The following is a 17,763-nucleotide window of genomic DNA, read 5'->3' as shown; positions in this document are numbered from 1 at the left end:
AATAAAATGACATTTTTCAAGTAACTCTTCATTTGTTAAAAGCTGCTATGGATTCTGCTTTAAACATTATTTCTGATGATGAATTTCATGTCCTGACAGTCTCCTTCTGAAAACAATTCTAACCTTCCTGCATTTATTTCTGGTTGTATACCTTCTGGTTAACAACTTACTGGCTGGTTCTCAAAGTACTTTTAAAGTTTTCAGACTTGCCTTTTGTAAATATTTGCTGGCCGCCCTTAATCGACCCATGTTTTGTTTGAGACGATTCATTTTATCCTCTATTACGGTCTCTAGAATCTTAGTTACTAATAACTGGCCTCCCTTTTTGATCAGATATGTTAACCTTCCGATCCTCTGGCACAATGTCCACCTCCAAGATTAATTGAAAGATTGGTCAGAATCTCTTTTCTTTGGCTTTCCTCAGCTTGTTAGAATGCATTCTATCAGAATCCGGAGCCTTTTCTGATTTGAGTTCCACCTTCAGTCATACATCCTTATCTATACTAATCCTATCCGCAAGAGTTGGTGTCCTATAATATAAATTGGGGTCAGTGTGAGCTCCTGGGTAGAAGAGGAATTTTCCAGATTTTTTCCCACCATAAATGTTCTTTTTCTCCTCCAGCAGAATACATGGCTCTGTGGGTATAGAGTGTTTGTATCTTACATAAAGTGTCATGACTACACAAGACAGGCTGGATGGGTCAATTGTTTTTTTTCCTGTTGAACATGTTTGTATGTTCTAATTGGTCCACCTCATCCTCTGCTAACTGTTCTTCATTTACTATCTTAACCTTTCTAATGTTTATTTCCCTCTATTATCTCCTAGTGCTAGAATTCCCCTCCCCTGGGCCACTTGGATTCTCTGACTCTGGCCTTTTATGCATTCAACCCTTCCCGTGCTGCTACTGTTTGTGACTGCCTTCAGTTATCTAGGTGCTCCCTCCCCAGAGCACTCTACCTCTTCACCTCTGTTCCCAGCTCCTTTTCTTTTCCCCCAAGCTTTTGCTCACCCTTCCTAATATCTCCTCATTTGGGTTGGTGCCAATTTTTTTTTGGTTCACCTCTGAAGTGCCTCAAGAGGTCTTGCATTAAAGCCACTGTATTAATGCAAGTTGTTGGTTGATGGAATGTATTCTATAGCACTGGCTTTCCTCATTTTGCTAAGCACAAGTTCACTAATATATTTGGAGGAGTTAAATATCCACTAAATAAGCTAGCAAAAAGTACCAACATGGTGAAACACTCAGTGTGCCAACAACTTTGTATAGATAAATTTCACCTACCCATTTTACTGTCTCCTGAGAGAGTCTTAAACTGATGACCTCCTTATCACTGACTCCTCAACCTATTCCGTATTCACCCCATCAGAAACCGTCATGGTTAAAAAAAAAACTTAAGGCACCGATTAGCCATGATCTAATTAAATGGCGGAATAGACTTGAAGGGCTGAATGACCACCTTCTGTTCCATGTTCCTATAAATCTAATTTTAGCCTTTTGTGCTTCTGTGGGAATATTCCCAGCATCTTGAGTTTCTCCTCATTTACATGAGAGACAAGTTCATAGACACGGAGATAGAAATTCAGGCAGTGAGAAAAAGAGTTCATACATACCAAGGGGGAAAGAGTTATTCAGATACATGGACATAAAAAGGTGTTGACAGGAGGAGAGGAAGTGACATCAGATACAAGGAAAGAGAAATTAAGATAAATAGGGAAATTGGTAAGGGAGTAGCACAGGCAGATCAGCAGAGAAAAGAGCTATTAGGGACTTTAGGCAAATTACTTAATTTAGAAAAAGCACATCTAAATTCATTTTTTGAGATGTTTTAATGGAGTTTAAATATATGATTTTTGGTTAAGAGCAATGTCCAATAGTTGGAGTTGCTACCTTATTTCCTAAATCCAAAGAATCTATGGTAGAATTTCAGTACAGTTCAAAGTATTGGATAATATGCTAAAATATGTCAATTAGGTGTTACGACCAAGGTGGGAGGAGTGCTGTCTTTTCTAGTTCCACAGGTCACAACATTTCTTTAAATGTTTACTCCTTTACCGATGCAGTCAATCATATACTCTTTAATCCCAGAATAAAATACACCAACTAGGTTTCTTCAATAAACAACAAAATTATCAGTTTATTATAAAACAAGACTTAACCAGTAATGAAGCAAAGCATTAACACACAGATTGAAATATGAAAGTTCCCTTTTTTTTATCTTGGCCCTTCTCTCTCTCTCACACAAATGTTAACCAAAAAATGTTCTCCTTAGAGCTCTATTACAAAGAAAAGACAAAAAGAATACTTAGCCAAATACTTGCTCATTCTTTAAGAAAAAGATGTGGAAAGATGTCAGTTGTCCCATTTTGGCTTGGCATCCCAAATACGTGTAGACAGCTGTCACTGGGATCTTTCTAGAACAGTTCCTTTCACGCGTTGTTGAAGATCAGTTTGGCAGGCTTTCCAGGAGAAATGCGGCAACAGGGATTTCTGGCAGGCCTGTGAGGAGGAATGCAGCATCAATTTCTCTCTTTCTTACACTCGCTTCTAAGAGCTTCTCAAAGAGATGGAAAAGGGTGCTATGGTGACTGTTCTTTTGGCTGGTTTTCTTCAACTGCCTTCAAAACAGTTCACACCTCAACACATTGTCCAAAATGAAACCAAAAACAATACTTCAAGAGTCAAGCCTCCTGACTCCTATAAATCTTGACCGGTCACTTCTGTGAATATCTCCCCCATGTCAAAAAGCCCCTGGTGGGTATTTATCTGAAGACAGGTGACTTCCATTAAATGTTTTCAAACAAGACCTCTCTGTCCTTTTAATGACCCCAGTGAAAAAGAGTCCAGTATTTATAAAATCTTCAGCCTTCCAATGAATCCATCTTCACAATTTTAATGAGTCCTCAAAAAATACTTAAAAAAAAATATAGAAGCATCATCATAACACAAGACACCATCAGAGTTCATTTGCCACTTAAAAAAATTTCTAAATTCATCAGTTAAAAATTGCACTTCTGTGTACTTTAATCCTTTCCCCCAGATAATACAATTGGTAAAATACTGGGTACAAATGCAGCTTAAGTCATGAAAAGTTCAAGTTTCACTGCACTCTTGTCATCACTAATTTTTTAAAAACAATTCATTCTCGGGATATGTGCATCAGTCCCATGCTCTGCTTTTATTGACCATTCTGAGGTGCCTTTGAAAAGATGGCGGCTAACTGCCTTCTCAAATTGCTGCAGTCCTTATGATGAAAGCACTCCCACAGTACAGTTAGGCAGGGAGTTCCTAGATTTTGACACAATGTCGATGAAAGAACAGCAATATATGTCCAAGTCATAATGATGCAAGTGTTGGAGAGGAATTGGAGGTGATTGCGTTCCCATGCGCCTAGTACCTTTATCCTTCTAGGCAGTAGAGGTTGTGGATTTGGGACATGCTGTCAAGGAGGCCCAAGCAAGTCACTGGGTCGAAATCCTGGAGCTCCCTTCCTAACAGTACTGTGGGAGTACCTCCAACATGTGAACTTCAGTTCACAAAGGCCCACCACTATCGTCTCAAAGACAGCAAATGCTGTCCATGGCAATGACAGCCAAGTCCAACGAATGATTTTGTAAAAAATATCAGCAATAAACACCTAAACTTATTTGAAAGCATGAAGCTGCTGTTTTCTTTGTAAGTGCATAGAAGTCGATCAGATTTTAGTAAACTTCACTCCAAATGAGTGATTTACCTGGCCTGGGGATGGGAATTACGAAGTAACTCCATAAACAAGGTCTTTTCAATTGTCATCCAAAGGCAGATGGTGACATTCCAACTTTAGCATTTCAAGTCTATCAAATGTTTCAATGCAGCAGCAATAGTTTGAATAGGTAATAAATGAGGGGAAAGACTGCATTCGAGAATCAAGTAATACACAACATGATTTAAGCATTCATCAACACGGATGTAAAATACCAATAACCCGTCGTATAATACAGCAACAGTATGGGCGTCGGCCCTTAGCCGTACTCGATACGGGACCGTTAAAATGTCGAGATACAATTTACTATGTTTTCGAAAAAGAGACCGAATACAACCCCGTTACCACATTTACTGAGCGAATACTAAATTTTCAGAATGGGACAAGTCAGAACAGATTGCATTTTCAAACCTCTCAAATAAGAGTCTCTGTGAACGGAAGGTACGGAGAGTTTTGGACGAATGGTGTAGTTTTGCAGGGCTGGGTCTCAGTGACTGACTGATGCGTAGTGACGTGCCCTGTCATTAGGATAGGAGCTGGGAGGCGTTCGAGAGGTTTGTATCAAAACAGCGGCGTTCCGACGCATGCGGTAAGGCATTTGGTACAGTAACTGCTCTTCCGACACACAGAACGAAAGAGGCAACAACCTCTCTGATATATGGTAGGAATTTGTTTCAGTGGGTCTGCTACCGCTTTCACCGTTTGTTTAAAAAATGTCTAATGCAACGTGCATGCTGTAAACCTTAGGTACTGAAACCAGGAAACCCACTGTTCTGCAGACTGTTAGGGGATATGTAATAAAAATGCTGACTGGCGGTCAGTTTGGCCAGTGACAGGCCCCATCTTTCTATTTGCATAGTGTCGCTCATTTGCTTAAGCTTTGGTGTACTGTGCTACCACAGTAAAACCTGAATCCCTGTGCGTATTGTTAATCAGTGATTTTATAAAAATTGGAACTAAATAACCAGTAACGTAAATCTTAACCTAGTTATACCACGTTTCACACCTTTCATAGCATTTGAACATGCACTTGCAATTTTAATCCTCAGGTTATTGCAAGCTAATGTAATATATCAAAATAAGGTAAATTCTTTACGTGATGCTCAAGGAGACTTAGTTGGATCTACTTTTCTACTGCTATCAGTATTTGGTAGCCACTTAAAATTGCACTCTTCAATTAATTTTATATTCTGAAATAATTGAACGTTTGGATTCAAATTAGAATGAATGCTTCTAATCTTTTAACACAAATAAGAACATTGTGTGTTTGCTGCTGATGTTGATTACTGCTATATTGCATTTGCAGGAAAAGTTAGGAATTCCTACTTACTAATCAGTTGTTTGTACTTGCATCTACTTAATGATAGTAAGGTATGAAAAGTAACTTGCATCAAAATATTTATTAAACATTGGCCTGTATTAATGGCATAGAATTTACATGCAAAATACCAAGCAAAAAAGGCAGATGAAATCTCTTATGAACTGAAATCTGCACACTTCATATTTCACTCAGTTAATGTATGTGTCAAGGAACTGACTGCCCCTCAACTCAGCATAACACACTGGAGAACATGTCGTACCCATTATGTTTTCCTGTCCCCTAGACTATTGTTCCAGCCTCTATAGATAAATTTACATAGCATGTAAGGCACAGAAACAGGCTGTTCAATCAACAGGTTCATGCCAGTATTTATGCTCCACACAAGTCTGCACTGCCTTTCTTCATGTAACCCTATCAGTGAAACTTATTTCTTTGAGTTCATGTAAAGTTAACTAGACAGAAACAGTAAGGCGTCAATAGTACAGATTGGTCTGCAAAATGTTAAGATACCTTCTGTCGAATGTATTTCTTGCAGTGAATGCAAGGCGATATTGGCTTTTAGATGAAAGTCTTTCATAGACCTTCAGCAATGCAATATGATGTGTGATTCTTATCAAGACCATGCATGGATTCTAGGAACTGATCTGAAGATACTGACAAAAGTCTGCAGTATATGTTCCAGATCAAAAGGTATTAGAATAAAGATCAGTCATATTTAAATCAAAATTGAAGACACAATGATAGACGTTTGCATTTTATGCTAATAGACAAGCTGGTTGTTATCTAGGACTTGCTGATGCTTTAAACATATATTTTGAATTCCTTCCTGAAAGAGCCCCATGTGATAGTTGTCATTTAGGATGTAATGCATTTAACTACATACTTACATAAGTTGAAACCTGTGAGAAATGTAAACCGATCATATTTTGAATGGGCAAATACTCACTGTCATTCAAAGGAACAGTAATTTGATGAGCATCAAGAACCAAGGTTTCTAAATCCTACTGTTCAAAGAACATACCTGCAACATGAGGCCAACTGGGATGCAGTTTCCATTTTTTTGAAGGGAAAGGCAGTTTCCATTTTAACCCAATCTCCATCTTGATTTTAGCTATTTCTAAAACACATTTTCCATATATCTTTGTATTAAAAAATAATAGAAATCTCATGGTTACATTCAATATGGAAAGTTTGTAATTGCTTTATAGTACATGTGGAAAAGCTTTACTGTATTCATACGAATGAAAACCTTAAATGTTTTAAACAACAGGCTGATGTGGTCATACTGACTGAATCATACCTTTCGGCCAATGACCCAGACTCCATCACCATTCCTGGGTGTGTCCTGTCCCATCAGCAGAATGGACCCCACCCGAGATGGCAGCGCAGTGGTTTATAGTCCTGACAGAGTAGCCGTGGGAGTCTTCAACATTGACTCCAGACCCCATGAGGTCTTACGGTATCAGGGCAAATTTGGACAAGGAAACCTGCTGAATAGCATGTACCACCCTCGCTCAACTGTTTTTTTTTCATGATTCATTTCATGTGATGTGGGCGCTGCTGGCTAGACCAACATTTATTGCCCATCCCTAATTGCTCTTGAGAAGGTGGCAGTGAGTTGCCGCCTTGAAGTGCTTCAGTCTACCTTGTTCAGGTACAGCCACAGTGCTGTTAGGGAGGTATTTCCAGGATTTTGATCCAGCGACAGTGAAGGAAGGATAATTTATTTCCAAGTCAGGATGGTGTGTTACTTGGAGGAGAGCTTGCAGGTGGTGTTCCCATGTATCTGCTGACCTTGTCCTAGGTGACAGAGGTCGCGAGTTTGGAAGTTGCTGGTGAAGGAGGCGTAGTGAGTTGCTGTAGTGCATCTTGTTGCCACACTGTTGCCACTGTGTGTGAGGAAGTGAATGTTGAAGGTGGTGGATGGGGTGCCAATCAAGCAGGCTGCTTTGTCCTAGATGGTGTTGAGCTTCCCGAGTGTTGTAGGAGCTGCACTCATCCAGGCAAGTAGAGAGTATTCCATTACACTCCTGACTTGTGTCTTGTAGATGGTGAACAGGTATTGGGGTATCAGGAGGTGGGTTACTTGCTGCAGAATTCTTAGCCTCTGACCTGCTCTTGTAGCCACAGTTATTTATATGGCTGGTCCAGTTCAGTTTCTGGTCACTGGTGACCCCCCAGGATGTTGATAGGGGATTCAGTGATGTAATACTGTTGAATATCAAGGGGAGATGGTTGGTTTCTCTCTTGTTGGAGATTGTCATTGCCCAGCACTTGTGAAGCACGAATATTATTTGCTACTTAACCCAAACCTGAATGTGCTACTGAGCCACTCTCGGTGATGGATGTTAAAGTCCCCCACCCGGTGTACATTCTGTGCCCTTGTTACCCTTGGTGCTTATTCCAAGTGGTGTTCAACATGGAGGAGTACTGATTCATCAGCTGAGGGAGGGCAGTAGGTGGTAATCAGCAGGAGGTTTCCTTGCCCATGTTTGACCTGATGCTGTGAGACTTCATGGAGTCCAGAGTCAATGTTGAAGACTCCCAGGGCAATTCCCTCCTGACTGTGTACCATTGTGCTGCCGTCTTAGTTGAGTCTGTCCTGCTGGGACAGTAATGGTGATGGTGGTGTCTGGGATGTTGAATGTAAGGTATGTTTCTGTGAGTATGACTGTCAGGCTGTTGCATGACTAGTCTGTGGGACAGCTCTCCCAATTTTGGCTCAAGCCTCCAGATCTTAGTAAGGAGGACTTTGCAGGGTCGAAAGGGCTGGGTTTACCGTTGTTTCTGGTGCCTAGGTTGATGTCGGGTGTTCTGACTGGTTTTATTCCTTTTCAGCTTTTGTGTAGAGGTTTTGTACAACTTGAGTGGCTTTCTAGGCCATTTCAGAGGGCAGTTATGAGTCAACCACATGGCTGTGGGTCTGGAGTCACATGTAGGCCACTTGGAAGAAACACTGAGGGTAGCAAGAATGTACTCTAAGTTGGAGACTTCAAGTCCATCGCTGAATGGTTTGGTAGCACCACTACACTGACCAAGCTGGCCGAGTCTTGAAGGATGTATCCATCAGAAGGCCCAGAGAACCAACAAGAAGGAAGAAGCAATTTAACCTTGTTCTCGCCAATCCGCCTGTTGTAAATGCATCTGCCCATGGCAGTACTGATAGTGACCACAACACAGTCCTTGTCAAGATGAAATCCTGTCTTCCCACTGAGGGCACCCTCGATTATGTTATGTAGCGGTACTACTGTGCCAAATGGGATGGATTCAGAATGAATCTAGCAGGTCAAAACTGGGCATCGATGAGGCACTGTAGGCCATCAGCAGCAGCAAAATTGTATTCCATCACAGTCTGTAAACCTCATGGACTGCCATATCCCTTACTTTACCATTACCAACAGGTTACAGGATCAACCCTAGTTCAACGAGGAATGTAGAAAAGCAGACCAGGACCAGCAGCAGGTGTGCTTAAAAGTGAGGTGCCAACCTGGTGCATGCTAAACTGCAGTAGCAGTATGCTATAGAGAAAACTAAATGATCCCACAAGCAGTGAATCAGATCAAAGCTCTGCAGTCCTGCCACTTCCAGTTGAGAATGATGGAAGGTAATTAAAGAACTAACATGAGGCTCCATGAACATCTCCATCCTCAATGATGGTGGAGTTCACACTAGTGTAAAAGACAAGGCTGCAACCATCTTCAGCCAGAAGTGTGAGTGGATGCTTCATCTTGGGCTGCTTCTGAGGTCCCTATCATCACAGAAGCCAGTCTTCAGCCAGTTCAGTACAGACCATGTGATATCAAGAAACGGCTGATAACACTGAATACAGCAAAAGCTATGGACTGTGACAGCGTCTAGGCTGTAGTACTGAAGACTTGTGTTCCAGAACTAGTCATGACTTTAGCCAATCTGTTCTAGTACAGCTACAACACTGGCCTCTACCCAGGAAAGTGGAAAATTGCCTGGGTATGTCCTGTCCACAAGAAGCAGAGAGTTGCTGCACTTGACTGTGGCATCAAGGTCCCCTAGTGGAATTGGGGAAAACTCTTCACTGGCTGGAGCCGATGTAGCACAAAGGAAGATGGTTGCAATGTAGGAGGCCAATCATCTCAGCCCTTGGACATCGCTGCAGGAATTCTTCAGGGCAGTATCCTCAGCCAAACCATCTTCAGTTACTTCATCACTGCCTTTCCCTCCATCGTAAAGTCAGAAGTGGAGATATTTGCTGCTGATTGTAATGTTCAGTTCCATTCATAACTCCTCACAACAGTCCTTGTGCACATTCAGCAAGATCTGGACAACAGTCAGATTAGGCTGATAACTAATATTCGTGCCACACAAGTGTCAGGCAGTGACTATCTTCTACAAGGGAGAGTCTAACCATCTCCTCTTGACATTCAATGGTATTACAAGCATTGAATCCCATGCCATCAACATCCTGAAGATTGCCATTGATTAGAGACTTAACTGGACCAGACGTATAAATACTGTGGCAACAAGAACAGTTCGAAGTTGGGTATTCTGTGGCCAGTGAATCATGCCCTGACTCCCTGAAATCTTTCCACCACCTACATGGTACAAGTCAGGAATGTGATGTGCTATGTCGACTTGCTTGGATGGGTGCAGTTCCAACATCATTCAAGATGCTCAACACCATCCAGGACAAAGGACCACCTTAAACATTCACTCCCTGCGCCACCACCCACTGAGTCTGCCAGTGTGTACCATCTGCAAGATGCATTGCAATAACTTGCCAAGACTTCTTCAACAGCACCTTACAAACATGTGACCTCTACCACCTGGAAAAAACAAGGGCAGCAGGTGTATGGGAAAGCCACCACCTGCAAGTTCCCTTTCAAGTCTCACACTATCCCCACTTGGAACTGTGTTGCCATTCCTCCATCACTGGGTCAAAATGCTGGAACTTCATATCTAACAGCATTGTAGGATTACCTTCACTACATGGACTGCAGTGGTTCAACGAGGTGGCTCACCACTCCCGGCAATCAGGGATGGGCAATAACGTCACATCCTGTGATTGAATAAAACAAAGCATTTATTAAACTTGTACAGTAGAATAATGTTAACTTCATGTATAACTAAGCTACACTTCGGCTGTTACCACTAAAGACATTGATTTGATCTATAATCTCTGACCCCTCTATCCATCCCCATTATCTATAATGGGCAAAGTGAACTTTGAGCTGAATTGAAATTAGCAACACGTTTAGATTAAACTATCACAATATTTTTGCATGCAGTAGCCAGGTTCTCAAATCACTTTTTTTTTACTGGTTTAGAGTTTACTGCTTTTTGAGACAGCACACTCATATTAAGGATTGTGGGAAGCATGTGTTTTGAAGTTTCATTTTAAAAATAAATAATGCTTTTGTTTTTCAGCTGTTTGTCTACTTGGTGCTGCTTCAGAGTCTCCAACTTAAATCATTACAAGTACATGTTTTAGTGGAATAAAAACAGAAAATTCTGGAAGTACTCAGCAGGTCAGGCAGCATGTGTGGAGAAAGAAACCAAGTTTCCATTTCAGGACGATGAGCTTTCATCAGGATAGGCTGTTCATTTAAATTTGTGGTGGGGGGAGGTTGGGATAAGAGGGGTTTAGTAATTTGAGAACAAAGCAACAAATAAAGTTTTATCAACTAGAACATAAGCAGTTGGAAATGGTCCACTGTTTACTTGAAATCGTAGCTATTGCTGAGAGTCTAATTCGGACTCGTGATCATAAACCTATCGATGTACAATGGCAAATACTGCCATAAATAGTTATTGCTTTAAATTTGAGATTGACCATAATTTCTGTGAAATACTATATATAGCTTTATTAACAATATTTTATTTCAAAGCTCAATAAAACTGAATTATTGGTAAATTAAGTTGAGTGTTTTTTCTCCAGATGCTTGAGAACCATGAATTCTTTGCATGGGTAACTTTTTATATTTCATAAACTGCAACCATTCAGGTTGCTAGGAGCTAATGTTGAAGTAATACGACTTAGAAGGAAATTGGATGGCCACTTGCAGTGTTGTGGAGATTGAGCAGGGGAGTGAGGCTGACTGGATAGCTCCATGGAGAGCCGGCATGGACTTGATGGGTCGAATGGCTCCTGTGCCAAAAATGACTGACTCTATGATTCTAATAGTTTTTTTTCAGTAGAATGGTGGAATTTTAGGGAAATGTTGTCTTTGGTGAAATCTATTAATCCAAATAAAAGATATAATGAAAATAATTAGTAAGCTTCTGTTTATATTTTTATCTTTAATGTATGCCATTTCAGAATACTGTCATTTATAGTGCAGCTTGGTGGCACATGATGTTAGCAGGTGCTAGTCTTCGGGCATGATCTGAGTTTATGACAGTGATTCTCCGTATGTGAATTTTCAATTTTGTTTTTCTGATTTTGGCGGGGTGCGTTTGGGGCAAGGAGAGGAGGCAGCACACTGTGCAGATCCTGGGCACTTTCCCGCTGGGAAGTGAGGAACATTGATTAGACTGGTGATTAGTACACCATTGTTCAGTAACAGAAATTGACCATCTCAAGCTAGAGAGAATCTAACCATGTCCTCTTGACATTCAATGGCATTACCATTGCTGAATCCCCCACTATCAACATCCTAAACGTTACAGTTGACCAGAAACTGACCTGGAGCAGCCACATGAATACAGTGGCTACAGGAGCAGGTCAGAGGCTGGGAATTCTCCAGTGAGTAACTCATCGCCCGTCTCCCCACAGCCTGTCTACAAGGCACAAGTCAGGAGTGTGATGAAATACTCTCCACTTGCCTGGATGTGTGTGGCTCCAACAACACCCAAGAAGCTCAACACCATCCAGGACATAGCAGTCCGCTTGATCGACACCGCGTCCACCTTCAACATTCACTCCTTCCACCACCGATGCACAGTGGCAATAGTATGTAACATCTACAAGATGCACTGCAGTAACTTGCCACGCCTCCTTCGACAGCACATCCAAATCCGCGACCTCTTCCTAGAAGAACAAGGACAGCAGATGCATGGGAATGCCACCATCTGCAAGTTGGCCCACTAAAAGCTGAAAATGGAGATATTGTCATTGATAATGGGGAAATGGCAGACATGTTGAACAATTACTTTGCCTCAGTATTTACAGTTGAAAAGGAGGATAACTTGCCGAAGTCCCGGAAAAATTAATAGCCGGTTAGGGGACAGGGACTGCATGCAATTAACGTAAGTAAAACATCAGTAACAAGGAAATTAATGGAACCAAAGAGTGAGAAATCCCCAGGACCTGATCGTTTCCATCCGAGGGTGTTAAAGGCAGTAGGGGAGCACATTGCAGATGCTCTAACTGGATTCTTTCAGAGTTCCCTAGATTCAGGAGTGGTCCCTCTGGATTGGAAAGTTGCACATGTCACTCCAGTTTTTAAGAAAGGTGAAAGGGGGAACCAAGGAAATTACAGAGCAGTTAGCCTGACATCTGTGGTGGGCAAGTTGCTGGATGGGGTGACTGAACATCTTGAAATTTCAGTTAATCAGGGACAGCCAGCATGGATTCATGACGGGAAGGTCATGCCTGACAAATCTCATCGAATTTTTTGAAGAGGTGACTAAGGTAGTCAACAGGGGAGTGTCTATGGATGTTATTTATATGGACGCCCAGAGGCATTTGATGAAGTCCCACATAAGAGACTGTTAACTAAGGTAGAAGCCCGTGGAGTTGAGGGCAAATTATTGACATGGTTAGGAAGTTGGTTGAGTGGTAGGTGACAGAGTGGGGATAATGGATAAGTACTCCAATTGACGGGATGTGACTAGTGGTGTCCCACAGGGACCTGTGTTGGGGCCTCAATTATTCACATTATTTATTAACGACTTGGATGATGGCATAGTAAGTCATATATCCAAATTTGCTGATGATACAATGTTGGGCGGCATTGTCAACAGTCTAGATGATAGCATAAAATTGCAAGGAGATATTGACAGACTAGGTGAATGGGCAAAACTGTGGCAGATGGATTTCAATGTGGGCAAGTGTGAGGTTATCCATTTTAGACCAAAAAAGGATTGAGCAGAGTACTTTGTAAATGGGAAGAGGTTAAGTACAGTGGATGTCCGAAGAGACTTGGGGGTTCAGGTGCATCGATCTTTAAAATGCCCCGAGCAAGTGCAGAAAATAATCAAAAAGGCTAATGGAATGCTAGCCGTTATATCCAGAGGATTGGAGTATAAAGACACAGGTTATGCTGCAGCTGTACAAAACCCTGGTTAGACACCACTTGGAGTACTGTGAGCAGTTCTGGACACCACACCTTAGGAAGGATATATTGGCCATGGAGGGAGTGCAACGTAGGTTTATAAGAATGATACCTGGATTTATAGGGGTTAAGTTATGAGGAGAGATTACACAAATTAGGCCTGTTTTCGCTAGAATTTAGAAGGTTAAGGGGTGATCTGATCGAAGTCTTCAAAATATTAACAGGAAAAGGCAGGCTAGATAACGATAAACTATTTCCACTGATTGGAGATTCTAAAACTAGGGGGCATAGTCTAAAAATTAAGGCCAGACAGTTCAGGAGAGATATTAGGAAACACTTCTTCACACAAAAGGTGGTAGAGGTTTGGAACTCTCTCCCACAAACAGCAGTTGAAGCTAGAACAGTTAATTTTAAATCTGAGATAGACAGATTTTTGTTAAGCAAAGATATCAAGGGATATGGGCCAAAGGCAGGTATATGGAGTTAGGCTGCGGATCAGCCATGATCTCATTGAATGGCGGGACAGGCTCGAGAGGCTGAATGGCCTACTCCTGTTCCTATCTTCCTAAGTTCCCCTCCAAATCACACACCATTCTGATATGGAAATATATTGTCATTCCTTCACTGTTGCTGGATTAAAATCCTGGAACTCCCTCCCTAACAGCACTGTGGATGTACCAGCACCAGTTAGGCTGCAGCGGTTCAAGAAGGCAGCTCAACACCACCTTCTCGAGCAATTAGGGCTGGGCAACAAATGCTGGCCTTGCCAGTGATGCCCACATTCCATGAAAGAATAATAAAGAAAATTGCCAGATATCTGGAAACGTCATCCAAATACCTTGTCAGCTAGTGCTGTTGAAGAGGAGAAGCAAAATACTTTTTTAAAAACATGTTGAATGTAAATAATGTTTGATAACCTCCGAGGTCAGGAAATTCCAGAAATAGACATCTCCATATTGCTGGTAATGCTTTGCAACGTGAGCTGCCATGTTTTCATCATGTGTTTCCCCATTTTTTAATAATGGTTAAAGTGGATTTAAAGCAGCCACTGTTTTCAATTATCAAAATCTTAAATCTATGATGTATGACCCTAATAAGGCTATTGGCTTCATCACTCGAGTACAGAACTCCATGTCTTTTAACCTTTTGTTCTTCTCATACCATAGCTTCTGTGATGTGCCAGACCCAGTTAAATTTTTCACAAGAATTTTGATTTATAATGTCCTTGCTCTTGGTGGTTTATACTAACTGCCATTCAAAATTTTTGCATGTTCTACCATATTATTTGGAATCAAACTTCCTTCCATTGTGCAAAGATTAAATGTGTTAGTACATGGCAATGCTTAATTCGGTAAACTTGAATACACATTGGCAAACAAGTACATTATGGAATACAGAAGGGGCTGAATTCTCACTTGTTTTGCTTGCAGATGTACAAAATATGAAGGTTCTTTGGCATTCAAGGTACTTTTCACATACCTACCAATTCTGGTTGTTCGGGTAGAGGTGATCAACTTTCACTTGCCTTTTCCCTGGGCAGACCCATGCCTCTAGACAGCTTCAGGATAGATTGAGAACTCTGATTTTCTGGTTGATACTTACAGGATGCTATCACATTAACTGAGCTATCTAGAATACTTGTTTGTCATATAGTAGAACCCTAGTGTGGTGCATCAGAGTTAGAATGCAGTCTCGCACCTAAATCATCCTCCCCAGTAGTAGTTCATGTGCCATTATGCTTTCCTACGGAGAGGTATGAACAGTTTAAATATCACTTTTGCACTTGTCAGTGTTTGGTTCTAGAGCATGGAAGAGGACTGGGAGCATCATTGACCCATCTGCCACGATATAGTATGGGGACATCAAAGAAATGGGAGGGCAAGACAAAAGATATGCTTCCCTACCCTCAACCATGTCAGGAGAACAATAGATCCAGCAGGTGATTTTGAGGAGACAGTATTTGTAGTCAAAAGTAGGTTAGAGTCACATGATTCAAGGGAGCTTTGGTGAGTGAGCAGTAGCAATATCAGAATCAACATAAGCACTTTCATCTCATCAGATCTGAGTTGAAGTAGAATGCAGAGGAGGAAAATGGGAAGGGCACGAATCAGAAAGTAATTTAAGTTTCAGTGAGGAACCAATGATAAGGAATTGGATGACTGATGTGGAAAATGGACAACATTGAGAATTAAAGAAATGCTACAAATGTTGAAGTTCAGGTTAATATAAGATAAAACAGTGAATATGCTGTCTGCTATTGTAATTCTAAACCTTTGTATTTTAAAATAATTGTGATCGGGTGCATTATTTGAAGTGAAAGCTATTATTGTGATAGTGGATGAATAATTTATTAGATTGCTTTCAGTTTTAGTGATGAGCATGTCATTGATCGCAAATGTAGACATGCCCACTCAAAACAAATTATTTTTCACTGTAATCTGATGCCAGGAGATGCATACCAGAAGTAAGCACACAATTATAGACTATCTGTTAGCTCTTTAGACTTTTAAACCAGATTGTTCTCTTTTGCATGTGCTTGAAAGCGAGGAGAGCTCCCTTGAATATACACACATCAATATTGTTGTGAAGCCCAAGAGTTGAACAGAAGCCTTTTGTTAACTGTATTTATCTTGTTGGATATGACCTTGAGCCTTCTTGTAATCCTAGACAGTGGATAATGGAAGAATAAACCTGATCAGATTATAAATTATAGATTAGCCTTCCTAAAACTGAACTGTGTGAAAAAACACTACAGCAATCAGCACTATTTTTCAGACGTCTTAACCTCCATTTTTTTCCTTAGTTGTAAAAGTAACAAAGAAAGTGACTGTTAACTTTACTGATCATACTAAACCTGGGGTAGTGTCTGGGCTGTAACTCCTATTTATGGCTCACTGAGCTCCACGAGATTGTCTCAACCCAAGGTGCAGTATAGTGATAGGAGAAGAATTGATCAGTTGGAAAGACATTGCCTGGGATATACTTCTGGTATCTTTTTAAGTTGCAAGCTGAGATGTAAGAAAATCGAAGTTGTCATCTGTAGTTGAACTTAATTTATCGAATTAATGCAGTTATTTTCTGAACTCCTTCCAGATACAAGATCCCAACTCGTGTGCTTTATTTTGATTTGACTTTAGTACAAAGTCTGTGTTTGTACATTTTATTTGCTTTGCAATCAAAATATTTTTGGCACAACAGTAATTCTTAAATAACAGGACTGCTTGCAAGTATCAGACTAGATAGTAGCACACTTTTCGCCAAGTGCAATCATTTTACTAAACATAACACATCTTTCGCAAACTAATTGTGGTTATAAGACCATGTCTGCATTACTGTTAGCAAAGTTCACCTTCCAATTCTGTAGTGGATTGCCTGGAACAGCAGAATCTTTGCACAATGGCTTTGTCTGTAATGGATAATATAGTCATCACACACAAGTTGATGTCTAAGGTTGCAAATTTTTTTCAGCTAATATTTGAAACAGTTTATATGCATTTAAAAAGGAAGGAAAGGGAAATATTAATGTTATGTGCAGTTGGATGGTCTCCCCCCCCCCCCGGCACCAAAAAAAATCAGCTTCATATAAGACAAAAGTACTGAAAAGTAATAATGAATGGTAGTTCCAGGTTAGAAAGTGAAATGGAGTAGACTAGGGCCAGCATTTTATGTCAAGGTTAAACTCTTTCTTTCGACCAATTATAAAGAAATCCATACCTGTGGTAGATGATTCAACATTGCCTCATTACAGTATTCCAGAAATCAACCTACACGACGTCTCCATTTGTCGCAGAAACTTTCCGAGCAATTAATAACCTGTAAGTAGTTGCTTCAATTGTAGGTAATTTAGAGAAATGCAGTCACCTTTTGCCTTTGGTGATGTATACTGCAAAGAACGTCGGATTAATTCTTTGGGGAAACCTATGTGGAAACCAGTATGAAGACTCCAGTTTATGCTGGATAATGCTTCCGTTGCTGCCAATACCTCCCACCACTGGTCATTTTTAATATGAGAGCCTAGACAACAACAAAACTTGCATTCATATCATGCCTTTAACGTAGTAAAACATCCTAAGGTGCTTTTCAGGCTATTTAACTGTAGTGGGCACAACAATCAAACCTGATACTCATTCTGCCCTTTTTCTAGCTTTGAAAAAGTTGATTTTGATTTGGATGAGAATCCTGAATTGTATTTCTAATCCACTGTTGCTGTGGTCACTTGTAGTACCCCTGTTGCTGTTCTGGCTGAGGTTACCTCACTCCCTACAGATTGGGGATTGATCTGGATCGTTGTGTGCAAGCATTGGCACAGAGGAAATATTTATCCACTTAAAGATTGGAGGGAGAGTTCATTGCACCTGGCAAGCTGCTTGTTTGAAATTTCTCAGTGCAGTAACATATTGTTTCCCCTTTCTCCTTGCAACATATACTTGAGGATAAGACCACTATAGGGCC

The 17,763-nt window shown here is 40.8% G+C and overlaps 1 protein-coding gene across 7 annotated transcripts in view; it reads left to right on the top strand.

Moving 5' to 3' along the window:
* Positions 1 to 17,763, top strand: part of agtpbp1 (ATP/GTP binding carboxypeptidase 1) — a 426,905-nt gene that overhangs the window by 8,247 nt on the left and 400,895 nt on the right. Inside the window, exon 1 of one of the 7 annotated variants that reach the window (XM_068030049.1) lies at positions 4,261 to 4,402. The exons of the other annotated variants lie outside the window; for them this stretch is intronic. The gene's annotated coding sequence lies outside the window, so the exon portion shown is untranslated. Of the gene's footprint in view, positions 1 to 4,260; positions 4,403 to 17,763 lie in introns of those variants that run through there. 7 annotated transcript variants of the gene reach the window in all.

Source organism: Heterodontus francisci, chromosome 4 (genome assembly GCF_036365525.1).
Source record: "Heterodontus francisci isolate sHetFra1 chromosome 4, sHetFra1.hap1, whole genome shotgun sequence".
NCBI lineage: Eukaryota > Metazoa > Chordata > Chondrichthyes > Heterodontiformes > Heterodontidae > Heterodontus > Heterodontus francisci.
The sequence above is the reverse complement of the archived record's forward strand: the minus strand, read 5'-3'. Positions and strand labels throughout refer to the sequence as shown.